Genomic DNA, 17,020 nt, shown 5'->3' with positions numbered 1-17,020 from the left:
GTCACAATCCTAACAATAGGTAACATTAGACATGTAAAATAGTGTGAAAGACACCTCCATGGGGTTCTATCACTTATGCTACAGAAGCATCACACAGTGACAACTGTGTCAAATTTATGTTCATGCTTAAATTCTAATGGGTCCTATTTTCTTTTTAAAGTCCTCATTTCAACATTTATTTGCTCACTACTGTTCTACAAGCTGTAACTATGTCTCAAGCTCCTAAATTTCGCAGACAGAAAGATCATATGACTTCACAGCAAACAAACAAAAAGGCTCCAGTGTACTTTATAAATATTTGGCACACAAACTAAAAAAATGTAGCCTTTGCTAAGCAATCAACAATAATTACAACTTACCCACATTAAAATAGAATGCACATCTCAGTATCCAATCAGAACAGGCTCCCAGTCTTTATTCTGAGAAGCTCCTAAGCTTAATTATGCTTTTGAAAGCAGCATTCCATTTTTTTTTAAAAAGGCCAGATGGCTCAGTGGGTAAAAACACTTGCCAAGCAAGCCTGAGGATCTGAGTCTGATCCTGAAATCCATGTGTCATGATGATCCTCTGCTCTTCACATGTATGCAGTAACTTGCAGATGCACATGTGCTTACACATATGCACACACACATTTTAAAAACAAAACAGAGTATTACCACTTCATCCTATTCTGAGGTCCTCAATTTGCTTGCTTTATTTTTTGAGGCTGGCCTCTGTGTGGCTCAAGTTAGCCTTGAACTCCCTACTTAACAGAGGATGATGGCCTCCTGAATCCTCTGGCTGAGATCTTTAATTTTTGACAAAGAGGTTAAATTCCTTCATGAGAAGTCAATAATCTCAACGCATGTATTTATTATATAGACAGGATCCAGCTGATGAGATGTGTCAGCAGGTACTTGTTAAGACCTGAGTTTGAACCCTGAAACCCACGGTAGCTGTAGAGAACTGACTTCTGAAAGTTGTCCTCTGACTCCCCCACACATGCCATTTCATTGCATGCCCACACTTATACACACATTCATAAAATAATCAATTTTATGCAAGTGAGGGAATCAAACATTAATTTATAAATTATCACAACACCAGCATTTTTTCTTTGATGTTATACCTATCTCCATAAACATTTAAGTCCCTCAATTAGCCTGCATTAGTAACAGACAATATTCATGCAGTAATATATAATGTGCAGAAAAAGTTCAACATACAGGACCTCACTCAAGATTCACCACTGAATAAGCTGTTGCAGGGTATGTAGTTAAGCAGAACATTTGCCTTTCAGACACAAGGTCTTAGTTTCCATCCTCAGCCCTGAGGCCAAGTGATTTACACCAATAATCTCAGCATCCAGGAAGTGGAGAAAGGTCAGGAGTTCAAGGTCATCCTTGACTACACAGAGAATCCCAGATCTGCCTGGACTTCATAAGGTTCTATCCCAAAATAAAAATAATTGGGGGGGGTGCCTCAGCATATAAAAGACCCTGCCTCCAGGCCTTTCAACCTAAATTCAGCCCACAGGTACCACAAGGGGAAAGGACAGAACCTGCTACTGAAACTGTCCTCTAAACTCTAATGTACACCAGGCCATGATCATGACCCCCACACACACACTCAAATAAAATTTAATAAAAATTTTAAGAAAGGGGGAAGAAAAGGTAGGAGAAACGGCTCAGTGAGCTGCATACAAGCCTAAAGACCTGCGTTTGGATACCCACCATCCATGTTAAAATGCCAGGCATGGTGTTGCAGGCCTGCCTGTAATCTCGTAAGTAGGAGGTAGAGACAAAAGTATACTGGGGGCCCACTGCCCAGTCTAGCCAATGTAAGCTCCAGGTTACCCGAGAAATCCTACCTCAAGAGAAAAACAGTGGATGATAAAGGAAATCACTCAAGGTCAAGCCCTGTCTGTCTGTCTGTCTGTCTGTCTGTCTGTCTGTCTCTCTCTCTCTCTCTCTCTCTCACACACACACACACACACACACACACACACACACACACACACACACACGAAAACACTATCCACACACATTTACAATCCCACCCCCCAAATTGCTATTTCTAGGTCTCTTTTCTGAGACATTGGCTGGTCTTGAATAACCTTGCACTTCTGGATACTCTTGCTTCCCCCTCCCAAGTACTGGGATTACACATATGGGTCACCAGGCCTGGTTTATGAAGTGCTAGGAATCAAATCCTGGGTGTCCTGTATGCTATATAAGCATCCTACCAATTGAGTGGCAGTGATAGACTGTTAGGTCCCATGTTTTTACAAGCTGACTCTAAACAGGTATGCTCTTGGGATTTGAACACAGGACTCTTAGCTTTAAATAGTTTATATTCTACTGCCTCAAAATACTGTCTGTCACCAGAGTGAACAAACTAACCCTATCCAAGCCTCCCTGGGCCTCACCCATCCTGCCACTTCCAGTCTGAGCTATGGTTAATCCCATAAGACTTTTGCTCTTTTGAATATAAAGTTTTCCTCCTTTGTCTAGAAAATGTTCTCAAGTCTAATGTGTTTAATGATGGAATTGTAATTATATAAGTGCCATTCAATGAAGGGTCCATAAATGTCATTCAACATAGAGGAAACACCTCAGCTGCTTCAGGCTTCACACAGGCATTCCTGTGTGTTTTCCCAGGCAGTGGCTAACATAAAAAGATGGAAAACTTGGCTAGATGTTCTAAGCAACTAGCTCCACAAAGTTCTAAAGTGTATAGAGTTTTGCCTAGGTCTCCTGTTTTCCCCACCTTCATTTTTATCCCTCTGCTCCAGGCCTCTCTCAGAGTCAATAAGGTCACTGATACCTCCATCTGTTTTTTTTTAAACCCAACATACAACTTGATACAACTAATATACACCAACAGCCTATACAAAATATACTTAAGTATCACTCAAAATACAATATTTAGCACATACTCCTTTCTCTTAGGACTTAAAATTCCCCTAAATTGAATATTTTCTTACCATCAGCATTCCAATCCTCCAAAAGGAGTTCCATAAATACAACTACTTGAGCTCCTGGAATACCATTCTCTTCACTAAGAACCCTCTAGATTACAAGGGTGACAGAAGCATGCAATGAATTCTGAACCTGTTAGATAACTCACTCAAGTTTCCTATCAAAAGGATTTAGAACCTTTTCCTGGGGGTGGAGGGTGAGATACAAATAGCAAGGGAAGGAAAGAATGGATGCCGTCCTATTACTTAAGAACTCTGAATCTAAACTCTGTTAAGATTCCTAGGAACCACTGGACTAGAACCAGAAGCTCAGTCCTTCATCTTAAAAGAGCTTTTCAGTTCAAATCTGCATAAACAAACTTTGTCCTTCAATCTTTCAACTCCTCGGCAGTTTTTCAAGGTCACTTTTCGGAGCATCGACAGAGGCCTGCATCCAGAAACTTGGGCTGCTATCCTACTTCAGCTGGAAGTGTCTAAACCTAAATCCCAATGGATCCCCTCAGGTAAATCCTTTCCTTAAGAGGAAGCAAGGGAAAGCAGATCAACACCTTCCAAACTTCTCCTCTAGCCAGGCCTGCTCCTGTACTGTCCAGAGCTGCTGCTGCCTCGCTGCTCTACACTCAATCTGCAGCAGGAATGTTCCAATGACCTTCATTCAGTATTTGCAAATAAAGAGAAAAACAAAGAACTGCTTTTTAAAAATCAGGCATATCACATATCTTAGCACATAGGACTCATGATTCCACTATTCACAAGAACTGACTTGTTACTGATTAGCAACCTCTATTAGCTTCACAACCTTAAAGAAGGGGGTAAGTACCAAGGGCAAAAGGCTACCTACACTCCTAACTTTTCTAATCACAAACTGCAGGCAAAACCCTTAAATATTTCATATTGAAAATGAAAGGCATTTTGCTTGAATCATTTTAAAGAACCAAATCAACAGCAAACAAAAATGTGATAAGCTTGTCACTTCAAATTTTAACTGGCCTCTAAACTAATCAACACATTAAACTAGCATAAACATTTACAACAAAGACTTACTCAATTGATTCTTATTAGAATCTGGAGGCAGACAGGTAAGGTAGATCAAGAAAGTTACAAGGAGAATTTCAGACTGTTATGTGGGCCTTCTCTATTAGAACCTGCATCAGCTGCAAATCATATTTTCAAACAAATTGAGAGCATTAATGTGGCTTCGATCTCTAAAAACATGTATGTCAACAAAGTGCATGGAAATAGAAAAACTCTTAAAACAACTCAGCTTATTCTGGAGAAAAGCTTCAGTGCACTTGAACAAAGGAAAATTATTTAGAAAACAGTTAAGTTTACCCACTGCAGAGACACAGTGCTTTGCTTCTGTATGCCCATGAAAATGATTAGCCTTTCTTGTCTCTGTCTCATCGATATTAAAGTAGGAAAATCCTGACTGAAGGACATGCAAAAATCTAAACAGAGCAAGGTAATCTAGGTGCACCAAGAAGGTATGCATGGAATGTAAAGTGGCCATTTTCTGAAACAGTGCAACTTGTCTATACTCTCTGAAGCTAACAGTTTCTATCATCTCAACACAAAACAAAGAATTAAACTTACCGAGAACTGCATTAATTTTACATGGAGTTATTTATATCTCCTCGGACAGGGAAAATTTAAGTCACTCCTATCCCTCCCCCTAAAAAAAGAACGGAGGACAAAAGGCAGCAGAAGATGCAGAAACCTGACTCTGGAATGTCCACTCCAGTGAAAACCCGAACAGCTGTCCTCCCACCCCCCAGCAAACTATTCGCCATTTTTCTTTGTCTTTCAGCTGACCCCTGCCTCAGTGAAAAACTCTGAGGCTCCAATGAAGCCTGCAGCCTCCTTCCACTTTAACAGTCAAAGGCATTCAATCTAGCCTGCTATTTGACACCAAACCTTGCCTCCAAAGCATTCCCATTGGCTGAGCCGTTTTATCAGCTAAGAATACAAAGCTGTGATTGGCTGTTCACGTCATCAGTTACCTCCTTTGTACACTTCCTGTTTTAAAGTTACCTTGAGAAGCAGAACAGGGGTCAGATTCTTCACTTCAAACCCAAGAACTTAAGGATTGGAAATATCCAGGAAATGCACACAGCAGACACATATGATCTCATGCGCTTCAAAAACGAGGGAGGGCAAATTTAGAATTGTTCTTAAAAGCCAAAGGAGAGGGTCGCTACACTTCCCACCCAAAGGATTTCCTATTGGCTATGGAGTTCCATTTAAAAAAAAATTGAAGGTAATTTCACTGCTTCTGATTGGCCACAAATGGTGTCTGTAAGATATCGCTACTGTAACCTAAGGCAGTAAACCAGAGAAGCAATGTGAACAAGGTTGGAAAGTTGTGACGGTCTACCTCCAGGTTTCTACTGATCATTATTAACAGAAGAATAAAAACGGGCAGGGCTAATCAAAGAAAAACACAGCCTTCTCAATAATCAAAGTGAAGCTATGCCCACACAACAGTCTTCCAGGATTTTTAAAGGTGCTTGTCTTTGATTTCATGATAATTTTAAAAGCACAGATTAATATCAAGGCTATGCATTTTATTTTATAACACCATCAAATCAAAATAGGAAGATTTGGGGGTAATATATGAAGTTGGTGGCAGAGACAGTAGCATTTCAAGAGAAGTCCACTACAATGCTCCACTTCAACTTACTGAAAATATGGAGGGGAAAATGCTTGCTATAACATCAAAACTCTGAAACAGGCATGAGAGCATATACTTTTAATCTCAGCTAACCAGCAGGGAGGATAGTGCAAAAGCACTCAGAATTCCAGTGTGGTCTACATAACAAGACCCTGGATTTTTTGCTTTGTTTGTTAAACAAGCAGCAGGAGTTATCTCAGGAGAGATTAATAGTTTTACTTGGCTCATTGTTGTTTCTAGAAACATTCTAGGGTATTGAAGGTCACCAGGGGTAACCACAGACCAACCTATAGATTGTGGGCTCTACAAACTAGCTCTTAACTGTATGACACAGATTAAGCTTGAGCCATAGTTTTCTCATCTGTAATACAGTTTGTATACACTATAGGAACTAAATGAGTTAATACATATAAAGCTCATTATGCTGTGCTTGAATAAGCATTGGAAAAAATATGAAGTGCTGAATGCCATCTAATTCTACCTTCTTGTTTTTACAGAGGACACCATGAAGAAAGAAAGAAAACAAGACTTGGGGTAATTTCTCTTCTGTGCCCTGTATTCCTGCAGCAAGCAATTCCTCAGCTGTAAAGAATTGTGTAAGAGGACTCCCAGCTGGAACTAAAAAAATCCCTGGTTTTTAGGCCGGAAATCCAGGCCTTTCACCACCAGTCACAGCCGAGGTCTGGTTATTGTTCTAAAAGTCTGCCTTTCAACCCTGTTTTTGATGTACCAGATTAAACCAATCAAGCCCCTTGCTACTTTGTGAAGGTCTTGGGCATAGTTTATTAGTTCTTGGCAGTTTACAAGAAAAACACTTCAACTCCGATTTCTCACCAGTGTCACCACAGTAGAATTCAAACCACAGTGGGAATGAATTTCCATTTGGCAACCTGACCCATTCACTTTCTCTTCCCTAGCTGATACTACTGTAGACTAAGTGCCTCATGGGATATCTGGGACTCTAACTTTCATTCTTCCCTGGCCCTGCATCTTGGCACCACACAATTGCAGCTACTCATCCTAAAACACACTCTACTCTCATCACCTAAGCGAGAAAACCTGTAACTCAGGTTATACAATTCAAGCTTCAGTGCTCTCACAGAAGAGTGAGAACTCCCGCTCTTGGCCAAAACACTCATTTCTGAATTGTAGTTGCCTCCTTATGAGCTGTTTGATTTTAGCCAAGTTACTTAAACATTCCTGAGCTCATTTCTTCATGTTGAAAATCATAAAACAGAAACAGCTCACAAGAGAGATGAGATAAATGAGAGCACTAAGCAAATCTCTAACATGGTAGGACTCAGATATCTAAACATACAATTTACTATAGTGCTTTATTCATACTCTAATTTATTTTTAAAAACATCTTTAAGCCAGGTATCGGTGGCACACGCCTTTAGTCTCAGCACTCAGAAGACAGAGGCAGGCAGATCTCTGTGAGTTCGAGGCCAGCCTGCTCTATAAGAACTAGTTCCAGGACAGACTCCAAATCCACAGAGAAACCCTGTCTCGGAAAACCAAAAAAACAAACAAACACCACACACATCTTTATTACCACAGAAGATATTCTTCCATGGCTTTCTACATATATTCCTGGTGCTCAGCATCAATATATAAATCAGGTGCACATTTGTAATCCCAGTAATCCCTGAGGCAGTATTTCCAAGAATTCAAGGACACCCTAGCTGCACAGAGTAACTACCAGGCCAACCACAGCAATACAATAAACTCCTGTCTCAAAAAAATCAATTCCCGCCGGGCGGTGGTGGCTCACGCTTTTAATCCCAGCACTAGGGAGGCAGAAGCAGGTGGATCTCTGTGAGTTCGAGGCCGGGCTGGACCGACAGCCTCCAAAACAATACAGAGAAACCCTGTCTTGTAAAAAAAGAAAGAAAAGAAAAAAAATCAAGTCCCTCCTACCCCCTGAAAAGATACAAATCAATCTTGACTTTAGCCAGTGTCAGTAAACAGGATAGTGAGAACTCTAAAGAGGCAAATACTATCAACTCCAGTAAGAATAGTCGTGTAGGAATAATGGTCTACTGCCCTGTGAGTTCTAGTTTTGTTTGTTTGGTTGGTGCCACCTTTTATAAAGACACAAAAGTCATTTTAATGTCAAAATGTTGTATTTTAATGTATGTTTCAAATCTTTTAAAAAGTTATAAGCAAATCAAGGTTTTTAAATCAAGGTTTTTAAGTGTCAACATATTTTCAAAAGAAAACAGAAATAGCTAAACTTGATAGTGTGAGTCTGTAATCCCAGCTACAGGCTAAGGCAGGAGGATGATAGGATGATATCATCTAAAAAAGTAAGAGTTGATTAGTGGTAGAACACTTGCCACACACATACACACACACACACACACACACACACACACACACACACACACACAGCTCTAGGGCCAATCCTAACTACAAAACAATAACAACCATCTTAACAACTTTTAAGATACTCCCCAAAGCAGGAACAGTTAGAGCAATGAATCTTCAAAATAAAGGAATGCAGCAGTGGTACTTAGAAAACGGTTACTTGGACTACACAAAGAAGCCCTGTCTTGAAAAGAACAAAAAGGGAGGAGGGAGGGAGGGAGGGAAGGGAGGGAGGGAGGGAGGGAGGGAGGGAGGGAGGGAGGGAGCATGGTTTCTCTATGAATGAATAGGGGGGAAGGACCTTTGATAGATGATAAATTCTAAATTATTTGGTTTAAAAAACAAGAACAGTCTTCAAGGCTAGCCTAAACTACACATCAAGTTCCAGGCTAGCCAGGGATACATTTCAGATTCTGCTGAAATTAAAACACACAAGGGCTCCCAGGCATCAGCCTGGGAATCCAGCATGGGACTGATCAAGACCCCCTGAATGTGAGTGTCAGTGAGGAGGCCTAGGTAATCTATTGAGTCTTGGACAGCAGATCAGTACCCATCCCGAGTATACACACGGACTTTGGACTCCCATCCAACAATGTGAGGTGCACTCTCATCCTGAACTCTTGGGGAAGGGTCTAGGCCTTGCCCTGGATGAAATGACAGACTATGGACACCCCCATGGAGGGCCTCACCCTCCCTGGGGAAATGAGGGGATAATGGGGGGGTTGGGGGGAGGGCACAGGAGGAGGGGAGGGAAAGGGAGAGGGACCTGGAACTGACTTGTGAAGCAACCTTGTTTCTTATCTAAATTTAAACTGAAAAATAAATTTAAAAAAAAAACACACAAGGGCAGAGGGGCAGGCAGGGATAAACCAAAGCATAAATTGAGACCAACGTATGAAAAATTATTCTGGAGGAACTTTCTTCAGCTCTCAGCTGTTCAAACATGGGAACAAGCTGCCTGGAAAGCTATGAATGGGGCTGTTAGTCACAGGCTGTCTCAACACTTGACAAGGATATGTAAAGACAAGAAAAGAAAAAGAGCAGCCACGTGGAGTAGCACACAAAAAAGCCCAGACTGCACCTAGACAGATTTAGACCTCAGTTCTTCATCACCATGACTGTGTAGCTGATGGCCTCAAGCTACTTCCTTAAAGTTCTACTGCAGTCAGTCTCCTGTACTACAAGGTTGAAGATTAGAACAATTTTGTCTGCTCAAGAAATAGACATAGTGCAGCCGGGCATTGGTGGCACATGCCTTTAATCCCAGCACTTGGGAGGCAGAGGCAGGCGGATCCCTGTGAGTTCGAGGCCAGCCTGGTCTACAAGAGCTAGTTCCAGGACAGCCTCCAAAGCCACAGAGAAACCCTGTCTGGAAAAACCAAAAAAAAAAAAAAAAAAAAAAAGAAATAGATATAGTGCTAAGCCCTGAATACCAAACCAGATACAACCTCTGTCAGAGGACAACTTCCAGTAGTAGGTTCTCTCTGTCCACCTTAGGTTCTAAGGATCAAACTTAGGTCACTAAGCTTGCAATGCAAACACTTTCACCCACTGAATTATTGTGATAGCCCGGAATTCAGTGGTTAATGACACAAGTAGAATACTATAATGTGCCTGTTAAATGCTCAAAAAAAAAAAAAGAAGCTGCTACTAATTATAATTTATTTTTTAATATTTATTTATTTATTACATATACACCAGATTGAATTGTAGATGGTTGTCAGCCACCATGTGGTTGCTGGGAATTGAACTCAAGACCTCTGGAAGAGCAGTCAGTGCTCTTAACCTCTGAGCCATCTCTCCAGCCCCCTATAATAATTTATTATTGATTAGATTGGATAACCTTTAAAATAATAATCTCTAAGAATCTATGTCACTTTTGAGACATATCTCATTCTCAGAAAAGTCCTTTCCCAGCATAGGCCCAGCTATCCCGCACAGAATATTCATTTTTAATTAACAGACTGCCCTAGAACTCTCACCTGAGCTCCACTACACAATGGTCATAACACAAACTTTTATTAGTTTTCACAGACACACATGTACAAAGGCCTGACTAATAACTGTAAAATAAGGAACTATACTTCACTTGGTCACTATTCACTAACATATTTTTGATGAAGGAAAGACTCTAGGCAACTCTATTGGGATAATTTTCTAAGATAGTTAAGAGTTTAATGCACTAGCTAGGTGTGGTAGCACATTACTAATACCAGCACTAGGGAGGCAGAGGCAGGTGGATCTCTGAGTTGGGCCAGCTTGGTCTACATAATAAGTTCCAGGATAGTCAGCTATGTAGAGAGATCCTGCCTTAAATAAGCAAATAAATTAATAAAAAGTTTAATACACATTATGTTTTCCTTTTTAAACTATTACTGAAAACATTAAATATCATCATAAACAAAACATTCTGCCTTCCAGACTACTGCCAATCAAACACACTCTGCTTCCTAAACTTTTCAATTCATAATGAACAAGTTGTATGATATTTAGCCCTCTCAGGAAAGTAGTAATTTTTAAAACAGAATGACAAAGATATGCAACTGTGAAGACAGTATATACCTCATCAGCTCTCACTCTTTTAAAATGGACACATCATATGCATTCTTAACACTGAGCAAAAAAATCTCACTTCATACAGCTACCTAGACAACTGGTAGCTTCTGAGTCTAGGGGCTGGGGCAATTAGGTACCATGAGCAGCTTTTGAAACTCATAGTTTTCTACCAATGGCCTGATATAAAACATTATAAAAGGCCAGGCCTGGTGGTATAACCACCTTTAATGTCAGCACTGGAGTAGAAGAGGCAGGTAGAGCTCTGTGAGTGAGGCCAGCCTGGTCTACCAGAAATCTGTTACATCAAGAAATCCTGTCTTAAAAAAACAAAAAACACTCTCTATGATAGTATCATTTCCTGAGTCATTTCTCTTTTTTCTCTTATTGAAACACTGTTCAAGAACACTATGGTTCATGCTCAGAGTAATCCTTGAATCTTACATACTATTGACTTTAAATGAACAATATAGCTTAATTAGGACACCTTTATGTACCTCAGACATTGAAATTTTAAACCTTTAATTTAAAGCTATTCTAGAAACTTTCAAAAGCAAAAAAGGTAGAAGTGTAGTTCATCTCTCTAAACTACATCTGAAGGTTATTCATTAGAAAGCTCTCTTTGCAGACTGGGAGCATAAGCCCATATTGGAGATAACTGCAAGTGCCTCTCAAAGGCCACACCATCACTGTATCACTGTTGAGAAACATGAAAGGTGGAAGGGTGCAAACAAATCTTGCAACCTGACAAAAGGTTTTGTAAGCAGGCAGATTATTTTTTTCTGCTAAAAAAAAAAAGTTACTCCAGTGATTACAAAACACAGAAAATCCAACTTCAACTAAAATTGTCTACAATAGAGAAACTAAAAGAAAAGAGCCGGGCAGTTGTGGCACACGCCTTTAATCCCAGCACTCGGGAGGCAGAGGCAGGCGGATCTCTGTGAGTTCGAGGCTGGGCTGGACCGACAGCCTCCAAAACAATACAGAAAAACCCTGTCTCATAAAACCAAAAAAAAAAAAAAAAAAAAAAAAAAAAGACTGACCTCACACTGGCCCATGGAAAATCACCCTCTAAACCACAACAGCCCAATGATTGAGGTTGCTCCCCCATGTGGAATCCTGCTGCACACAGAGAACTATCAAAGACCTCCTTGTCAGGAAAGCTCTAACTGGATGTCAGTTAGAATGGCACATTTTATGCTGCTCTATAAAGAAAATAATGAGTTCTCTCATTTATTAAGGCCCACAATGTTATCTTCTCATATGCCATTATCCTCATTTCTTGTAATTACTACTTTGCAAAGAAAAAAGCTACAACTCAGACAAGACCATACCCCAGCACAGAGCAGAGAGACTGCAGAAACTGCAGAGACACAAATCTTTCCTAGGTCCAACTTCAAAATCAGCTGCTATACCATCCCTTCCCTCAGGCACTTTGTGGTCAAAGATAGAATCCATTTCCTCCTGCAGTTAATCCGATAAAAATATTCTGGGTGCTGTGAGTCTCTGCAGGGGAAATAATAATCAGGTTCCTCTCAAACAAGTAGAAGAGAAAAAGAACAACTTGCTAGCTAAGGAATGTTCTTAAATTGTAATATCTGAGCTGGGTGGTGGTGGCCTTTAATCCCAGTTCTCTAGAGGCAGATTTTGAGTTCAAGGCCAGCCTGGTCTACAGAGCAAATTCCAGGACAGCCTCCAAAGTCAAAGAGAAAACCCTGTCTTAAAAACAAACAAAAAAAAAAAGTACTGAGTAAAATTCAAAGCCATCTATAACCCTGAGTATGTCCTCTGTCATTCTCCTCTCAATGACTGAGGTAAACTTGAGCTTTTACTTGAAGTAGTCACTGGAGTCATGTGGTAGTGACTTTCCTGGCATGTGACTCTGGGTACTGCACCAAAGGGGTAAAGAAAAAAGTCAAAATACACCCTGTAGACTAAATATTCATAAGGTTGGGACAAGAGGATCCCAAGTTAGAGACTAGCTTGAGCTACATAGGAAGACCTTGCCTTTATTTTTATTTCATTTTAATTAGTTTATTTATTTAGAGAGTCTCTATCTGAGTCTGACCTCAAACTTCTGAGCCTTCTTCCTTCTCTACCTTCTGGGTGCTGGGATTACAACTATGTATCACCAGGTCCAGTTTATTAGATGCTAGCAATCAAGTCCAGGAATACTTCATACTAGGCTCATACTCTTAACAACTGACCTACATCCCCAGCCAAAGAACCTGCTGTGTTCTCTACCACCAGCAAGTCACTGCTTCCACAGGTGAGGCAATGCTGTCCAATGGAATGAAGTCAGCTATCCAGTGACTGAGGACAGACATGGCTTGTCTCTGCAAAGCTAAGTGACCTTGACAAGGTTCTCTCACTCTTTAGGACCTCAACACAAAGAACATGCCTAAAAATAGCTGCAGTTAACTTTCTGAACTAAAATGCATGCATTTTTCTTTTCCACAAAAGCTATATATGGTACTAAGTAATATAGACTTTAAAAATAAAGGCTCTAGCCAAGTGGTGGCACATGCCTTTAATCACAGCTCTTGGGAGGCAGAAGCAGGCGGATATCTGTGAGTTCTAATACTGCCAGGGCTACACAGAAAAACCCTGCCTGAAAAAAAGGACAAAATAAATAAGGGCTCCAGCAGGTCATAGTGGCATCCACCTTTAATCCCAGCATTCAGGAGGAAAGAGGTGGATCTCTATGAGTACTAGGTCAGTCTGGTTTATATAGTGAGACCCTATTAAAAATAAAAATAAAATATAAAATAAGCACCAGGCTAGCAAGATGGTTCACCAAATAAGACCTCTTGCCACAAAGTCGGAGGAGTGGAACGCAACACATGAATTTCACATGGTGGAAGGAGCAGAACATATACCCACAAGCTGTCCTCTGACCTCAAGCATGCTATGGCTCACACAGCCAATACACACAATAAATAAAAAGCAAGAGCTCCAAGATACAAACATGGTGGGATCCTCTGGGTAATCTCATCAGCTATCAGGAGTGAAAGGAATCAACTATACAGTGAGTTCAAGGGTAGCCTGGACTACATGAGACCTTGTCTCAAAAGAAAAAAAGGAAAGTGAAGAGGAGGAGAGAGATGTAAGAGGAGGAACTCTATAGTGTAGGAATTGAGAATTACAGACCTGTTTCTGGATCTGGACTCGGTCACTTACTAGCTGTGAATTTAGGTAAATTCCTAGTGGCTTCGGTTTGCTTTTAGAGTCTCATCATATTGTATTGACTGACATCAAACTCCTGCCCATGGGAACGCCAGTAACACCACACCAGGGACAGAGCACCTGGCTCCAGCAAATAATTCAACTACTTCCTCAAAGAATGAGAATAGCACTATTATCTGTGTGACATAAAATGTACATATACCCCAGCTAGTACAAAGTAAGCACTCAATACAAGGTAGAAGTAGCTAGCTCTATTATTCCTGAGTTTGATTCACAGACCATATATGATTCAGCACACGCCTTTAATCCCAGCACTCCGGAGGGAGGGAGGGAGGGAGGGAGGGAGGGAGGGAGGGAGGGAGGGAGGGAGAGAGAGAGAGAGAGAGAGAGAGAGATTTCAGGGATGGGGGTGTAGCTCAACTGGTAGTGTTTGTCTATCATGCACCAAGCCCTGACCCTATATTCTTCTAAGCGCAGGAAAATTTCATATGAAACATCTCAAAACTGGCAGGATCGGGGACTGGAGAGATGGCTCTTCCAGAGGTCCTGAGTTCAATTCCTGGCAACCATATGGTGGCTCACAACCACCTTGAATGAGCTCTGATGCCCTCTGCTGGCACGCAGGCAGAAGATTGGACACATACTATTAATAAATAAAATATTTTTAAAAAACTGGCAGGATCCCAAACCCTGTAACCCTTAACTTCCCAATTATGCAAATACCTTCCAGAGCCTACTTAATGCAAGGCTAAATTTGGCATTCAGTGTCTAAAACATGACACACCTATCCAGTAGGATCCCTTTTTCTGTTTACCTGTTTCTCACACCCCATGCCAGGACCCAGAATGTACTCTGGGGCCCCACCCAAATCCTCCGGGTTTCAACTTTAATTTTACAGCAGAATACTTAATCTGGTTGTGTGTTTTTGGTTCTCAGGCCCTCTAATCCCGTACCAGACACTCAGACTTCTATTCAGAGTCATTGCCAAAATGGTTCACGCTCCATATCTAGCACCCCTTGATCTCGAAGACCCTTGTTCTGTAACCAAGGGCTTGCACGCCCCCATCTTGAAGCTGGCTGAGTGCCTCTGGAATTAGGAGTGCCCCCTTTTGCAGCCCATAAACCAGACTAGCACTCTTTCTCCTTAGGGCCTCCGGCTTCGCCCCGGAGTCTCCTCGCCACAGTGGCATTAGAGGGATGGTCGCCCCGACAGCCTGAGTCTGAGCGGCTTAGCTAGCATCCAGACAGCCGCCAATTCCTTCATCACCCCCCAGGCCGGAGCCGGCGTGACCAATAAGGTGCCAGGTCCGCGGCCTCCCCGCCGCCGACCAATCACGAGCGAGCCCCCCCGCAGTCGCCTTCCGCCAATGGGAGAAAGCCCGCGGGCCCAGGCGCACGGACCCCGCGAGCGCAGCCGCGGCGACAGCGGCGGGCCCGGCGAAGACACAACATGGCGGCGGCAGGCCCGACCGAAGTGCGGCGGCGGCCGCAGAGGAAAGGGAGATCTCCGCCAGAGGCGGCAAGCGCCGCCCCCACCGCTGACCGTCGCCGCCCTCTCCACCCTCCTCGTCCGAGCCCCCATACACTCACAGGCCTCTGCTCCGGAGTCCAGCAAAGAAAGCAGCCGCCCCCGCGCTGCTGCGCCGTCGGGCAATGTAGAGGCCCGGGCGCGGCGAAGGGGAGGGGGAAGCGTGCGTCACGGGAAACGGAGCGCGCGCGGAGCGGGGGCGCAAACAAGATGGCGGCCGCGCCGTTGTACCGTCTCTCCCCCCGCCCCTCCCCCTCTCTCCGCGCCTTGACTCCTAACACCTCGTAGTGCGCAGCGGCTGAGCCTCCTGAAGTCTCGCGAGAATTGAGAAGGGCCGACTGCGGGGGGGGGGGCAAAACGGAATGGTGAGAACTGAGAGTTTTCTGACCCCGCCCCCTTCCCGGGGCTCAGGAGGCGTTTCCTGGTGACCCCCGAGGACGTTCTATCCCTGAAGATCTCTGCTTCGGTGTACGTGCTTCTGAATTTTAGGAAATGCTCTTCTGTGTTTTGTTTTTAAGGGAAATGAATGGTGGGGAAAGAAGGACTTCGCCAGTATTCTAAGTTTAAAAAGTCGCCGGGACCTGACGACCTGAATTCGATCTGTAGAACCCGCGGAAGAAGACTCCTCAAAGTTGTCCTCTGATCTTACGTGCGCCGCAGAGCGTGGTCTCACACACTCCCACACACTGATAAATGTAACTTAAAAACAGAACCAAGAAGGTGATGACATTTTCAAACCTGAGAATTGACATAAAAGATTAAAGATGGATTTGGGAGGTGGCTCAGTAAAGTGCTTGCCACAATCATGAAAACCTGAATTAGATCCCAACGCCATAGCACAGGTGTTAGCATTCAGGCATTAAGCTGGCCCACCCATAATTACAGGGCGGGAAAGGAAACTAGCCAACCTGCTGAATTGCCTAAATCAGCAATCTCCCAAGTTAAGTTCGAGGCCCAGTCTATAAAAAATAGGTTAGGGTCAGGCGTGGTGGTACATACTTTTAAACCTGGGAGGCAGAAGCAAGAGAATCTCCTTGAGTTCAACACAGCCTTCTCTACAAATCCAGTCCCAGTCCTGCAGAGCTACATAGTGACACCCGGTGTCAAAAAAAAAAAGCGGGGGTGACCAGGAGGTTGGTGGCGCACACCTTTAATTCCAGCACTAGAGGCAGAGGCGGGCAGATTTCTGAGTTCGAGGTCAGCCTAGTCTACAGAACGAGTTCCAGAACAGGCCCCAAAGCTACAAAAAAAAAAAAAACCCAGTCTTAAAAAAAAGAAAAAAATGGGGTGGAGTTGCCATTGAAGACGTCTAGATGTTGCCTTCTGCCCCATATTTGTACACACGTACACACACACACTGTAGGACTAGGTGCGGTGAAACACGCTTCTGATCCTAGCACTCAGGATGCTGAAACACAGGCACACTATGGAAGCCGGCCATTTGCGGGGGTTGGTAGTATTTCACCATTTTACTTTGTTTTGGACAGTCTTGCTATAACTGGTTGTAGTCCACTCTGGCCTTAAACTCAGCAAAATCTTTCTTGCTTAGCCTTTGTGGTCCTGGGATTACAGACATAAACCACGGTGCCCAGCTCAAAAAAGACATTTTTTACTGAAAACCCCTAATTGTATGTTGACTATGCTGTTGATGTAGCTGAGGAGTGAAGTAATTAAAATGCTTAAGGCCCTAGGATATACTCCAGCACCAGAAGGAAAAGGAGGCAGGCCTGAGAGCATGGCTCAGAGTGCTTGC

General features: G+C 42.7%; 1 protein-coding gene and 2 long non-coding RNA genes across 5 annotated transcripts in view; 2 read left to right on the top strand and 1 right to left on the bottom strand.

Moving 5' to 3' along the window:
• Nfyc (nuclear transcription factor Y subunit gamma) overlaps positions 1-15,470 on the bottom strand; it is a 65,353-nt gene extending 49,883 nt beyond the window's left edge. Inside the window, exon 1 of one of the 2 annotated variants that reach the window (XM_040756738.1) lies at positions 15,330-15,470. The gene's annotated coding sequence lies outside the window, so the exon portion shown is untranslated. Of the gene's footprint in view, positions 1-4,552; positions 4,743-15,329 lie in introns of those variants that run through there. The other variant, XM_040756739.1, reaches the window with a different exon arrangement.
• Positions 4,970-6,384, top strand: LOC121143958. Of its 2 annotated transcripts, none has more exons than XR_005881278.1 (2): positions 4,970-5,216; positions 6,128-6,384. It is a non-coding gene; the product is annotated as an uncharacterized LOC121143958 (long non-coding RNA). The 2 variants fall into 2 exon arrangements; XR_005881279.1 differs by lacking the exon at positions 4,970-5,216 and adding an exon at positions 5,293-5,462.
• Positions 15,471-15,542: 72 nt separating the features above from the next.
• LOC121143959 lies at positions 15,543-16,049 on the top strand. Its single transcript, XR_005881280.1, has 2 exons — positions 15,543-15,632; positions 15,786-16,049. It is a non-coding gene; the product is annotated as an uncharacterized LOC121143959 (long non-coding RNA).
• Positions 16,050-17,020: the final 971 nt, after the last annotated feature.

This window comes from Mesocricetus auratus, unplaced genomic scaffold (genome assembly GCF_017639785.1).
Source record: "Mesocricetus auratus isolate SY011 unplaced genomic scaffold, BCM_Maur_2.0 Super-Scaffold_100014, whole genome shotgun sequence".
NCBI lineage: Eukaryota > Metazoa > Chordata > Mammalia > Rodentia > Cricetidae > Mesocricetus > Mesocricetus auratus.
Note: the sequence above shows the minus strand (reverse complement) of the source record. Positions and strands in the feature narration are given on the sequence as shown.